General features: G+C 45.9%; 1 pseudogene; it reads left to right on the top strand.

Moving 5' to 3' along the window:
- The first annotated feature begins 5,173 nt into the window (after positions 1 to 5,173).
- On the top strand, positions 5,174 to 11,364 carry LOC136460005 (serine carboxypeptidase-like 42; annotated as a pseudogene).
- The last annotated feature ends 3,295 nt before the right edge of the window (positions 11,365 to 14,659 follow it).

Consider the following 14,659-nt stretch of genomic DNA (forward strand, 5'->3'; position numbering starts at 1 on the left):
AATTAACTAGAATTGTTGGGATAGGTGGCTTGCAACCCTTTATAGAGCTAGAGCAAAAAGCTTTGCTTTCTAATTGACTAATTAATTGCTCTAATATTTTGTAGAAATTTTTATTAGGCTATTCACCCTCTCTCTAGCCATTTAGGACCTTTTAAGTGGTATCGGAGCCGTGGTCACCGTTTAATCAAGGCTTAACAACCTTCGGTGTCAAAAAATGGCTCAAATAGTGTTCAACCATGTTGGGGACAAACCACCGCATTTTGATGGCACATGCTATAACTATTGGAAGAGAAAAAATGAAGATGTATTTGGGTACAATCAATGACATGGTGTGGGATGTGATCAAGAGTGATTTTGTAATTCTTGATCCCACCAATCCAACCCCAAGAGAGTTAGAGAACAAGCAATGCAACACCATGGCTCTAAACACCATCTATAATACAATTGATTCAAAGGTGTTTGAGCAAATCAAAGATCTTAAAAGAGCAAGTGAAGTTTGAAAAAGATTGGAGAAAACATATAAGGGCACACCAGCGATCAAGAGTGCTAAATTGTATATTCTCAAAGATAAGCTGACAAGCATTAGAATGAAGGATGATGAGAGTATTTCGGAGATGTTCTATAGATTGCAAGTAATTGTCAATGATCTCAAGAGTTTGGGTGAGAAGGTGCAAGATGATGATTTCTCCTATTGATTCTTGATGTGTCTACCTCCAAGATTTGAGACATTGAGATTGATCGTCATAAGAGGAGGAATGAAAGATATAACCCCTAACCAAGTACTAGGTGATATCATGACACAAGAGACATACCATGTAGAAAGAGAGGGGGTTGACAAAGATGAGAAGGAAGATGATGACAAGAAGAATAAAAGTGTGGCTTTCAAGGCATCTACCTCATCCAAGAGCAAGGGCAAAGCAAAGAAAGAAGCATCAAGTGAAGATGAAGATGCAAATGACAATGATGATGAGTCTATGACTCTTCTAGTGCGCAAGATGGGGAAGTTCATGAAGAAGTGGGGCTATGGTGCAAGAAAGGAAAGAGATCACACCAAGAGCAAAGAATATGTGAGAAAATGCTACAATTGTAAGAGCTCCGATCATGTTGTAGTGGATTGTTCCTACAATAGTGACAATGATGAGGATGAGAAGAAGAAGCATAAGAAGGACAAGAAGAAAAAGAAGGAGAAGAAAGAAAAGAAGATGACCTTCCAAAAGAAAAAGAAGGGTGAAGACTATGTGGTCACTTGGGATAGTGATGGCTCTAGTGATAATTATAAGAAATCCAACAAGAAAGCACTAGCAAGCAGCGCCATCAACAACAAGCCTTCCATCGACATGCCTCATGGCAAAGCCCACTAAGGTAAAATATGATGTGAGTGATGAGGAGGAGGAGTACACCAAGGAGAAGCTCTTGGACGTGTGTAAGCAAGTACATACTTGCTTTGAGAAGAAGAGAAAGGAGTGCAAAGAATTGCTCAAAAGGATCAAATCTCTTGAGCAATCCTTTGAGGAGCTCCAAGCATCTCATGAGAGTCTAAAGGAAGACCATGAGGAGCTTGGTATTGCTCACACTAGGCTTGAAAAGGCCCACTTCACTCTTCTCGAGCAAGCCAAGGAGGAGGAGACCAAGAAGAAGGCAATTGTGACAAGTGACAAGGGCTCTACATGTGATTTGATTAATGAATCTTTCTTTGAGCCTATTATTGTTGCCTCTATTAACCCTTCTTGTAGCACCTCCACTATTACCTCATCCACTAGTGATGGTTTCACTTGTGATGCATCACTAATGGTTGAGAATGAGACCCTTAAGAAAGAGGTAAATGAGCTCACTCACGACTTAGGCAATGCCTATGGTAGTGAGGCCCACTGGCTAAAGTGCTTGGGTAGCCAAAGATTTTCTCTCAATAAAGAGGGAGCATCGTTTGGGAGATAGTGAGAGTGTGCTCTATGGTGTAGAGTAAGCAAGCACTCCATGGGGAGAGGGGAAGAGGGAGGCCGAGCTTGACCTTTCCTGCGTCGAGCTTGTTGATACAGTGGCACTCCAGATAAAGTTCCTCTCTACCTCTTAGTGTAGACTGTCAACGCGGTGGTTTCATGTACATTCTCCTATGCTTGAGGCGTTTGGCCACCACGAGCATGCCATCACCATGGGATGAGGAGGGGAGATGGAGGTGTTGACGATTAAGCACTTGAAGAGGACATGGAATAGAGACGGCGGTGGTAGAGGAAAACTAGAGGAGAGAGAAGAATAGTGGAAGGAACTTTCATCTTGGTCGTCCATATTGATCCAATGGCCATTGGAGAGGTGGACCTTGATTTGGGCTGAATTTGTTGATAGACTGGATATAGCAGTCCAAGTATTGGGGAAGCATGGGTGCAATGCAACTGCTCCGTCACTTATTTTGCCTGTGATGCTGCTGACGACGACTGTGAGGCATGTTTTACTCTACTTGTATGGCAGCTTCGTCCCATTTTTTGGTTCTTTGGTGTTGCTCAATTTGGGTTTGCACTTGGAACTTGAGCCTTGAGGTAGTTGTAAAAAAAAATAGTGGCAAAGATGCTAACAATGGTCGTGTAGGGATGCGATGGCATTCAATGGTTCAAGATCTAGTCAACTTGCTCGACGAGATGCACTTGATGGTGCAAAACTTTGAAACTACTTCGCCGAGATAGGATTCGACTTCGAGCTTTAGCGTTGATGTTTCATTCTGCCAATCTTTGGTGTCATGGGACGTTGAGCGGTGGGTCCAACCAAATGCGACCAACATATGCTTATGGATCCTTCTAAGCCTTCAATGTAATTTTAGTTTCTTTGAGGGTCCCCTCCCAAGAGTATGATGTAATTTCCAAATATCAATAATATCAACCCTTTTTCTCAAAGAAAAAGTATTGAGGAAGAGTTATTAATGATCTACAAAAGTAACATCTCTATTAATCCATAAGTTATTGGTGTAGCCCCATTAATCCCTTTTTGAGGAGAATTAGAGGGGAAATGCTAGAGATGCTCTTCCAGTCACTAGGTAGAGGCAATAAGGTTCTAATCAATTATTTAGCCATTAAGGCCCCGTTTGTATCTACCCAGCTAACTATTAGCTATGTTAGCTGAAAGAAGTCTGCTAATAGCTAATTGTTAGTTGGGTGGCTGATAAGACATTAGCTGCTTATTAGCTGAGGTTCCAAACTGGTCCTTAGCTAATTTTTAGCTGCTAAGTATTAACTACATTAATCCAATAAATTGCCTGCTCCCTCAAAAGATTCCAGGTCCACCGATCTCTAGCATGAGCTATCAGTAACTTTTAGTATTGAACTTAGGATATTGTCTAATTTAAAATAATCATCCTGTGAGCCGCCTAATTAAGTTCCCTTGCCTCCTAATTGATGGCTAGTACCAGGACTGTAGTACAGATACTAGTATATGGTTGAGTGCAGCGGCAGATGCTGCCATCCCTGAGCTGTTGCAAGAAATCCAGGGGGTGGTAGCTACTGGCCGCATCTGCCATGATGAGCCTTGAACGAGGTGAGGCCACATACGAGGGCGCGTTTAGTTGCTGCCGGAGTTGGCGCCGCCGGATGGACTGTAGCACTGCAGCGTACTATAACATTTCGTTTGTATTTGGTAATAATTATCCAATTGTTGACTAATTAGGCTCAAAACGTTCGTCTCGCAAAGTACAACCAAACTGTGCAATTAGTTTTTAATTTCGTCAACATTTAGTACTCCATACATGTACCGCAAGTTTGATGTGACGAGGAATCTTCTTTTTGCATAGTGTTAAAGTTGGGAATTTTGGTGAACTAAACAAGGGCCGAGTACGCCATTGCCGTCTTCGTGACGGCTGACGCACGCGGTTGAATGCCTCTGGCCTCTGACCCGACTCTACTCAGGTCAATGGCTGCCAGCAGTAAATGGCTACTTATCGCTTTCTGGTACTCCCTCCAACGGCTACCTATTCAGTCTCAGGTAGGAGCGATAAGCCGATAATGCCCGTTTTGAGACAAGCAACCCTAACTCCGGAGCTAAGCTCCTAGTAATGCCTACCTTAAACATTTTTCATGCCAAATTTAGCCAACAACAAGAATGCATCGTGCTACAAAATCGTCAAATTATACTGCCTCCAGTCAGAAATAAGTAGTGTTTTCTGCTTTTTAAAGTCCATCATCCAAATCTTGGCCAAAAATTGCTTTTTACCCGTCGAGTCTAAATTTTTGGAAGTGGTGTCAGTAGATCTTCCTTCAAGAATAGTTTTAGTAGTATACAAGACAGAGTACCATGTTGAAAGAAGAACGATAATTCAATGATAAAAAATAGATCTGAAAAATTTATACCAGTATTGATTTCAACTATTGCTTTTTAAGGTCCATCATTCCAAATTTGGCCAAAAAATACTTTTTCTGACTGTTGAGTTAAATAAGTAGATTTTTCTTCCAGAATATGTTTGCTATATTTTGTAAATACTTTATATGAGAAGTAGTTGTATACTTTGTATAAAAGACGGTTGATTCCAAACAATTTAAAAACGTATAGTACCATGTTGTAAAGAACAATAATTCAATGATCGAAATGCGATCCAAAAAATTTATACCATTATTCGGTATGTTCGCTGGTTGGTTTCTGAATTGGCTGGTGCTGATTTATTGTGAAAGAAAAATACCGTTGACTGACTAGTTTAGGCTGGCTGAAACCAACAAGCGAACAGGACTGATTGATTTCAACGACTGGAACAGATGCAGAAGATCGCAGACCATGAACAGGAATTGTACTGCTGCAAAGAATGGGTAGTCTCATTTAGTGCACGTGAGACTAATCCTGTACCAGAGTCAATAAGTGAAAGATTGCCAAAACACTAAAGACCCATCTACGAAACAACTGGCACATTACTCTACCTTATTGTAACACATAATAATAGTATATAAAGGTAAAGTGTAAATATTTTCCAACCTTCCCAAACCTTTTAATTTATGGTAAATCACATAATCATACAAAATACAAATAAACAGTCCACATACATGTTCTCCAGGAAATGAAAACTCGTCCACGTACATTATTAATGTTTTGATTTTGCATTATGTATTTGTGGGTCAAAATCCTCAGTGACTCCCAAGAACTTTGAAACCCAAAAACACTTTGCTCACAGATAACGCCCATCATGAGTTTACCGAAAATCTGCAGCACACAAACCGGCGGGCGAAACTGAACAAACTCAAACTGAACCTGCAACAACCCACGAGCTAATCACGCAGGCTTCTCGTCTCGGCGCCCGTTATAAAGGCCCCTGGCCGCCGCTACTGTTTCTCCCTCCCAAGCTCCGTCCGCCGGGCAACCGCAGCGCGCCTCCTATATCTTCTCCTCCCTCCCGGTTCCGTTGGCTCTTGCAGCAGAGCAGCAGGAGCCAGCAATGGCGGCGTCTTGGAGAGCCGTGGCGCTGGCACTGGCCGCGGTGGGCTGGGTTCTTGGCGGCGGCGGTGCGTGGGCGTTCCCGGCGGAGGATTTGGTCACGCGGCTGCCGGGCCAGCCGCCGGTGAAGTTCAGGCAGTTCGCCGGGTATGTGGACGTGGACGTCAAGGCCGGCAGGAGCCTCTTCTACTACTTCGCCGAGGCGCACGAGGACGCCGCCGCCAAGCCGCTCACGCTATGGCTCAACGGAGGTTGGTTGCCGGAGCTCTCTCTCTCTGTAAATTTTGGTGGAAAATGCTGCCTTTTTTCCGGCTAGTAATCTATCCGCCGTCCTGCTGAACTCTTGCATCTGAATTTCCTTGATGAAATTCAGAATTGAATGGTTTGACTGTTGTTGAATTTCACTTGACTTGATTGACGCTGCAGGGATCTTAATCCCTTTTGTCACGGTCCCTCTTGAATTTTGATGGATTGGACTTTCTTTTTTACAGATCCATTGGATTAGTCTTTGGGCCGTCTTGTTAAGTTGTTATTATCTGCCTAGTTTCAAAAAAAAGGTTGTTATTATCTGCCTTGTACTAGCTTCGTCTGGTATTTTTAGCAGAAACAAAACATATCTGATGTTCCAACACTTGGAATCGGTATTTATTAAATTGCCAGCTGACCAGCTGTAGTGTTTCATTAGAAACATCAACACCTGGTTTTAAGAATCTATAATTCTTTTTGGCGTTTTAATGATTAGAGTACTGTAGCCAGCACCAGGAGTTGATATTAATCAACAATTTTATCAAGAAGGCCTTTATTTAACATATAATATATCTTTGGGGAAAACTATATTTTTATTCGCTACCCAGCATATGATTCCTTGACATCCATGTTCAGGTGGGGATTATTATGGCAGGTAGTGTTTCCTGGACTGGAAACAAAGGTGTAGCTCCTATTCGTTACCTGCTCCACACCTACCAAGCAAAAATAGCAAGGAATTAACACTATTAGCTTGCATCTTGATACCCTGTTATGTTTACGAAGTACTACTAGGGTATCTTTGCATGTCACCATGGGACCTTGGCCGTTTAGAGCCTTACTCTATAGGGCTCCGTGTGGTGTGGTCCCTCTGGATGTTAAAAGAAGTGAGAAATCATTTGATACCCACGCAGCAAAAGGCACACCGGAAGAAAGCTTCAGGCATAATTCGATTTTAGATCAATGGATGAAAAGAATTTATTTAAAAAAAATTCTTCGGGTGCACTGGTTACTAGTTACAATAATGACTATGAACTTGACTGAATGATCAGGTAATGCTTTTAAAGTTGCTGCAGATATTCTCCTGACTATACAATAATGACTATGAACTTGATGGAATGATCAGGTAATGCTTTTAAAGTTGCTGCAGATATTCTCCTGCTCATAGTCAGCCCATTTCATTGTCAGGTCCGGGTTGTTCTTCGGTTGGAGGCGGTGCTTTCACAGAGCTAGGGCCATTTTATCTGAGAGGAGATGGTCGAGGCCTCAGATTGAACAAGAAATCGTGGAACAAAGGTTGAGCTGTATGCTGTTATATTTTCATCCCATTCTTCAGTAAGAATGCAAAGTCAGGTCTTAACTCTTTAGTTTGTTCATTGCTTTTTTACCTTCAATTGCAGCGTCCAATCTTCTGTTTGTCGAATCACCGGCCGGAGTCGGATGGTCTTACTCCAACACTTCATCAGACTACAACACTGGAGATGTGCGGACAGGTTACTCGCTCTGACATTATATAAATTATCATAGCAAACTAAGCCTGGGATTCTGGATCTCATGGTTTGTGTATTTAACAATGCAGCTAATGACATGTACCACTTTTTGTTGGGATGGTATGAGAAGTTTCCAGAGTACAGATCAAGGGCTTTGTTTCTTACTGGAAAGAGTTATGCAGGTAATAAAGTATTTCAAGTGTGAATTCTCATGTTTAGTATAATTTGTTTGTCTTGTACAGTGAATGGTATTGATGAATAACAATGCAGGGCATTATATACCACAACTCACTGATGTACTTCTCACCCATAACGAGAAATCAAAGGGTTTCAAGTTCAATATCAAGGGAGTTGCCGTAAGTGCTTGAGAATAACTTGGTCAATGTCCTCTTGAGATCAAACTTCATTCTGCTTGCTAAGTTTTACTTAAAATTCTCAAAATTACCTTGAACAGATTGGGAATCCACTTCTCAAGCTTGACAGGGATGTCCCTGCAACCTATGAGTATTTCTGGTCTCATGGAATGATCTCTGATGAAATATTTCTAGCGATCAGCCACAGTTGTGATTTTGAGGATTACACCTTCAATAGCCCCCACAACGAGAGCAAGTCATGCAATGATGCCATTGCAGAAGCCAACAAACAATATAGTTGGGGAGTATATCAACAACTATGATGTTATTCTTGATGTCTGCTACCCATCAATTGTGATGCAGGAGCTACGGTTGCGAAAGTATGTATGTTTGCTCCTCATTTTACACATGGTAATATTCAGAACCATTTCATGCCTCCTGTGTGATTGACTCTTTTTTTCATTGCAGGCAACGAAATCAGTGTGGGAGTGGATGTTTGCATGACCTACGAAAGGTTTTTCTATTTCAATCTACCAGAAGTGCAGCAGGCTCTGCATGCCAATAGGACACATTTGAAATATCACTGGAGCATGTGCAGTAAGTGTGCCGTTCCTACTGCTACCAACTAATTTATTTGTCCCTCCATACTTAGGAATTTAGATGCTTCTGTAAAAACTGTTTTTAACTACGTACATCAATATAGTGAAGCACCAAAAAGGAATTTTTCAAGCTTGTTTTTAACTACGTACATCCTTAAGTATAGTTCTCGAAAGAGTTTCTTCCAACGGCTTTGAAAATACATATAAATAGAAGAAGTGATACGTACATAAGCCCAATTGTCAAAAATTGAGGAGCCGTTTGGTAGGGCTCCCAAACGGCTCCGGCTCTGGCGGAGGAGCCCTACCAAACACTCTAATAGGAGGAGCCGTTTTTAGTGAAAAAGGGAGGAGCCGGAGCCGGAGCTGTTTCGGATGTGGCTCCTCTAAAACAGCTCTGGCTCCTCCGGAGGAGCCTTTGAGGAGGAGCCCTACTAAACAAGGCCTGAATGTAGAAAGAGAGCAATTATAGTAAATCATTAGGTTGGTTATCTTTCCAATGCAAACTCAAGGAAGTGAGACTAGCTCAACTTCCCAGGTTTGGTGTTTGGGTCCTCGCCAACTCGAATTTTGGTGAGTATTTTCTTCTTAACGAAAAACCGCCTATTAGTTTGTACTAGATTGATCACATTTTTCTTTCAATGCAAACTCACATGGGTTATTCACTTATTTGCATCGTGTGCCAGTGTCCTGAACTACAGCAATACCGATGGCAACATCAACATCTTGCCTATACTTCAAAGAATTGTTGAGCACAAGATACCACTCTGGGTGAAGTATAAGGTGGCAAAGAAGACTGCAAAGCGAGCTGTAAGTGTGGCAAAGGGTAGAGCGTACGAGGATCTTTACCAACATTTGAGTACGAAGGAAGGAGAGAAGGACATTTATAGGATGGCTAGAGTTCGTGAGAGAAAGACACGGGACTTCAACCAAGTTAAGTGCATTAAGGATGAAAGGGAGCATCTCTTGGTAAAGGAGGATGAGATCCGACATCGATGGCAAGAGTATTTTGACAAATTGTTCAATGGTGAGAATATGGACATAACCTTTCAGTTGGATGACTCTTTTGATGACACCAATAGGCGCTTTGTGCGGAGAATCCAAGAATCTGAGGTCAGAGAGGCGTTGAAAAGGATGAAAGGAGGTAAGGCGATGGGACCGGATGGTATCCCAATCGAGGTGTGGAGATGCCTCGGGGACATAGCTGTAGTATGGTTAACCAAGCTGTTCAACCATATTTTTCGATCGAACAAGATGCCTGATGAGTGGAGGAGAAGTATATTGGTACCGATCTACAAGAATAAAGGGGATATTCAAAGTTGTACAAATTACCGAGGAATTAAGTTGATGAGCCATACTATGAAGCTATGGGAGAGAGTTATCGAGCATCGCTTGAGAGCAATAACGCGGGTCTCTATGAATCAATTTGGTTTCATGCCCGGAAGGTCAACCATGGAAGCCATTTTCTTAATAAGACAAGTTATGGAGCGGTATAGGGAGAAGAAGAAGGACCTACACATGGTTTTTATTGACTTGGAGAAGGCTTATGATAAAATACCAAGGAATGTTATGTGGTGGGCGTTGGACAAACATAAAGTCCCAACGAAGTACGTCGGGCTCATTAAGGACATGTACAGCAATGTTGTGACTAGAGTTCGAACAAGTGATGGAGACACGGATGACTTCCCGATTAGGATAGGACTACATCAAGGGTCAGCTTTGAGCCCTTATTTGTTTGCTTTAGTGATGGATGAGGTCACAAGAGACATACAAGGGGACATCCCTTGGTGTATGCTTTTCGCGGACGATGTAGTGCTAGTTGATGAAAGCCGGACAGGAGTGAATCAGAAACTGGAGTTATGGCGGGAGACTTTGGAGTCCAAAGGTTTTAGACTTAGTAGAACTAAAACTGAGTATATGAGATGTGACTTCGGCACTACTACTCGGGAGGAGGAAGATGTTAGTTTGGAAGGTCAAGTAGTGCCTAGGAAGGATACCTTTCGATATTTAGGATCAATGCTACAGAGGGACGGGGATATTGATGAAGATGTTAGCCATAGAATCAAAGCAGGGTGGATGAAGTGGCGGCAAGCGTCTGGTGTCCTATGTGACAAAAGGGTACCACAGAAGCTAAAAGGCAAGTTTTATAGGACGACGATTAGACCTGCTATGTTGTATGGTGCAGAATGTTGGCCTACGAAAAGACGACATATTCAACAGCTAAGTGTCGCGGAAATGCGTATGTTGCGTTGGATTTGCGGTCATACAAGAAGGGATCGAGTTCGGAACGATGATATAAGTGAGAGATTAGGGGTAGCGCCAATTGAAGAAAAGCTTGTCCAACACCGGTTGAGATGGTTTGGACATGTGCAACGGAGACCTCCAGATGCACCGGTGCGTAGTGGAATCCTAAGTCAGGATAGTAACGTGAAGAGAGGCAGAGAAAGACCGAAGTTGACTTGGGTAGAGGCAATAAAAGGAGACTTGAAAGGATGGAATATACCCAAAGACTTAGCCTTAGATAGGAGTGCTTGGAAGACAGCTATTCACGTGCCTGAACCTTGATTGCTTCTGTTGGGTTTCAACTCTAGCCTACCCCAACTTGTTTGGGACTTAAAGGCTTTGTTGTTGTTGTTGTTGTAAGATACCACTCTGGGTATTCAGGTGATGTAACTCTCTTTACTTCAGATATAATCAGTTTTGCTTCATGCCAATATCTTGTGACACGATGACAACACTACAGTGGAGATCAAGACTCTGTTGTGCCCTTGTTGGGCAGCCGAACCCTTGTGCGAGAGTTAGCTCACACCATGGGGTTGCATGTCACAGTCCCCTACAGCACTTGGTTCCGCAAAGACCAGGTATATTTTTATTCTGTAACCACTGTTTCTGTACAATGGATAACCTTGCTGTATTGTATAAACAAGATTCTGAATTTCTGATGCAAATAAAAGTTTTCTGACCATGGCAATATCTTTGGCCGTTTGAATTCTAGGTTGGAGGTTGGGTGACGGAGTATGGCAACTTTCTGACCTTGGCCACAGTGCGAGGTGCATCTCACATGGTGCCATTTGCACAGCCAGACCGGGCTCTCAGGCTTTTTCAATCAATTGTACTCGGCCAAAGACTACCAAACACAACCAGACCACCGATTGACTAAGTGTATCTAAAAAAGAAGCTGAAGATAGAAAACAACTAGCTTAGGTTTTTTCAGTTTTGCTACAGTAGATTAGTTCATAAGCTGTGTTGGCCGCTCAATAAGTTCTTTATTCTTTATAAAGAGCAGAAAATAATAGTTGAAGTATTATGATTATTGTCTTTACATATATGGCATCAAGCTGCATTCCCGGAAATCTGGAACACAGAGGGATTTGTGCAAGTGGCTTCAAAATTAGGCCAGGGATTACGTTTCCATGCTCTTCACTAGTAGTCCAAAAAGATGGCAAACTCTCTCTGCAATAATGTCACCTTAACGCTGTGTTTAGCTCGATTACTGACAGTTCCTGTCGGCAGAGACAAATTTCTTAACTGAGTTATTTACTGAACAAATTCTGCTCGATCAGTGTGCAACACTACATGGCCCAGAATGTTAATCTGCATCAGGAATAAAATAGTCATAGGCTTATCTGCATTGGATGGCACAGGGAGAGAGCACACGGCATGGAAGCTGCCCCAGTTGGAAGCTGGATGTCTCTTTGTTCCCCGAAGGCTAAAAGCCGCCAGTAACAACTTGAAAAAACAATATTTGATGCTCTTGGGCAGTACGCAATTGTTGTCACGAAGCTAGATCAGGATAAAGCCACTGTTGGACGCTGCCAACAAGGTGCCTGGTTAAGCACTTAGCAATTAGCCATTGATAAAGCTTGGTACCTTTTCCATAGTTTTCTCTCGCCAGTCGCCATACCATGCGTATCATGAACGAATCAAAAGTATGTGATCCTAATCTTAAGTCTCAACGTAGAGCATTGCATCCTCCTTTGGACAACGCCATAGTTTTTTTTTTTCTCGAATACGCAAAAGATTTGCGTATTATTGTATTAAGGTAGAGGAGAAAAAACCTTGTACAACGCGGAGAACCGCACACAACGCGCTTATAAGCCCAAGCTAGCTTAATAGCGTCCCAATTGAAAGGAGTCTAGGACTAATTACACACTAAGCGACAACCCAGGTCCGCGCCACCGCTCGCGCACCTCAGCCCTGGACATCCTTCGCACCTCGCGTGCTGCGCTTCCGTGGCTCGAAGAGCTCAGCAAGCGCGGCAGCATGGCTAGCTTTAAACGGCTCGCCGTAGATGTCGTCGTAGCTCGCCGTGGCGGAACTCGGCTGCGTTGGCTCTCCTTGGAGGTTCCCCAACCGGCGCAGGAGAAGGTACTCATCGCGCTTGGCGGCCGGGATATGAGAGAGCTTCTGGGCAGCGATGCGCCTGCTCCTGGAGGGCTGCACGAAGGTCGCCGGCGTCCGAGCGCGCCGCGGCTTCGATTTGGACAGCAGCGGGGTGGCTGCCTTCACCAACACCTCGTCGGAGAACCTCTTGAGCTTGGCCGAGAAGGGGGTGGAGGGCTCAGCTGGCGCCTCGACCCCCGCAGCGGCGTCATGCTGCTCCCCTCGAGGTGGCGTGTCGTGTGGCTGCCCCGGCACTCCCCGAGGGGTGGAGGGCTCGGCAGATGGCGCCTCGACCTCCGCAGTGGCGTCTTGCTGTTCCCTCCGGAGTGGCGTGTCGTGTGGCTGCCCCTGCGCGCCCCGAAGCGGCGAGTCGTGTGGCTGCCCAACAACCGGCAACAGCGGGGGCGAGTCAACATCCGGGGAGGCCTCCACCAAGGCAGGCGGGCATCCCGGTGCTGGCGCTCCAACTGGCCGGCCCACGACGACGAGCGAGGCAGCGAACTCCTCCAGGGTCGAACCACGCGGGAGGTCCCTCGCACGCGCGCGACCCCAATGCCAGAGGGTCTGGCACGGAGAGTGCAGCAGAAGAGGCAGCCGGAATGCTGTCGGCTTCGTCGGCTGGCACTCCCACGTTGACATCCATCGCCGGCTTACTCCGGCGCCGCCGACGTCGCTGCCGGTTTCCACCGGCGTCCCCCGCAGCACCACCCACGGTCCCATCCGACCTCGGAGATGCGTCCTGGGACGGGCGCGGGGAGGCCGGTGGGTTGCCTCCACGTGCAGTGTGCCGTGGCGGTGCGCCACACGTCGTCGCAGCAGACCTCAGCCGCTTGCATTCCCTGGCAAGGTGGTGGAAGCCGCGGCAGCGCAGGCAGCGTCGTGGCCTCCGGCAGGTCGCTACTCGATGCGAGTAGGAAAGGCAGTTGAAGCATGGAGCTCTTGGGGAATCCTCCGGACCTGCGGGAGCTGCACTGGGCGAGGCTCAACCGTGGAGGCTGTCGGCCGCATCGGCGTTGGGGCGGAGACCCGTCCGCGGTGGCCAAGGCGCTGGCGAGCAGGGATGCGCCCTTCCACAGGACGGGCAGGTAAGCCGCACACCATCTACGGGCGTGGCCTGCCGCTCCTCCTCCGCTGACGCCCGGATTGCTGGCGACCAGCATCCGCCTTGCCGCGGCCCGGAGCCACGAATGGACGAGGGGGCGCAGGTACCATCGGTAGGATGCGGGCAGCGGCGGATCTAGGAAATATTTCAGGGGCTGAACAACACTATTGTTCGATCTTAAGTCTCAATCCTTCTACACTATAGAACTTTATCTAAAAATCCATATGGGCTCCACAGGAGTTCCACTGCTCCGGTATGATGCGGGGCGTTCGTCGCCGGGCCCCTCGCCGTCGTCGTCCGCCCACCGACGCTGCTTCGTGCGTCCTCCTGAGTAGGAAACCGGGAAAAACGATGCCGCAGTCGGCGAGAGGGTGGGGGAAGTGGCTGAGCCCGTCAGCACCACGGCAGGACTCGAAGGCCCAAGCTTGGACCCAGTGTCGGCTCCCGCGTGCACAGCGACCGCAGCGGCGGTGCCCCCCGCGCCAGATCCCACTCCGGCGTCCGCGCGCACGGAGTCACCGGAGGAAGACGCAGCAGGTGTCGGGGCTCCTGTCGGCGACGGCACCGAAGTGGAGGTGGCGGCGCGTCCACCAGAGCTGGACCCACGGCCATGCCCCGCCGCCGGGGGCGACGGCAGTGCAGCCTCCTCGGGAGCGGCCGAGGCGTCGATGGTCGCGGGCTCGGAGCCGACGGAGGGGGAGGACGAAGCCGAGGTCGCGGACTCGGAGCCGACAGAGGGGGAGGAGGGAGCCGCCAACCACTATGTCTGGAGAACCACCAGCACTCCAGTGTGCCTGTCGTGTAAGTGTCAGTCTTTTCAGAGCCATAAGCAATCGACAACGCCATAGTAGGTTACCATAGGCCTTAACAAAGTGTGTCAACATTAGAATGTGTCTGTAACCAAATATTTAATTATTCTCTTATTTTAGGTTCATGCTCAGATATTGACGGTATAAATATACAAATATTTTGGTATGCATTACACAATTTACATCAAAGCAGCAATTTTTGCACCAGTTAGAGCATCTCCAAGAGTTCCCTAAACCTTTTCCTAATCATTGGATTTTAGAAAGAAGTGAAAAAATCTCTCTCCAA

This window comes from Miscanthus floridulus, chromosome 6 (assembly GCF_019320115.1).
Source record: "Miscanthus floridulus cultivar M001 chromosome 6, ASM1932011v1, whole genome shotgun sequence".
Lineage (NCBI taxonomy): Eukaryota > Viridiplantae > Streptophyta > Magnoliopsida > Poales > Poaceae > Miscanthus > Miscanthus floridulus.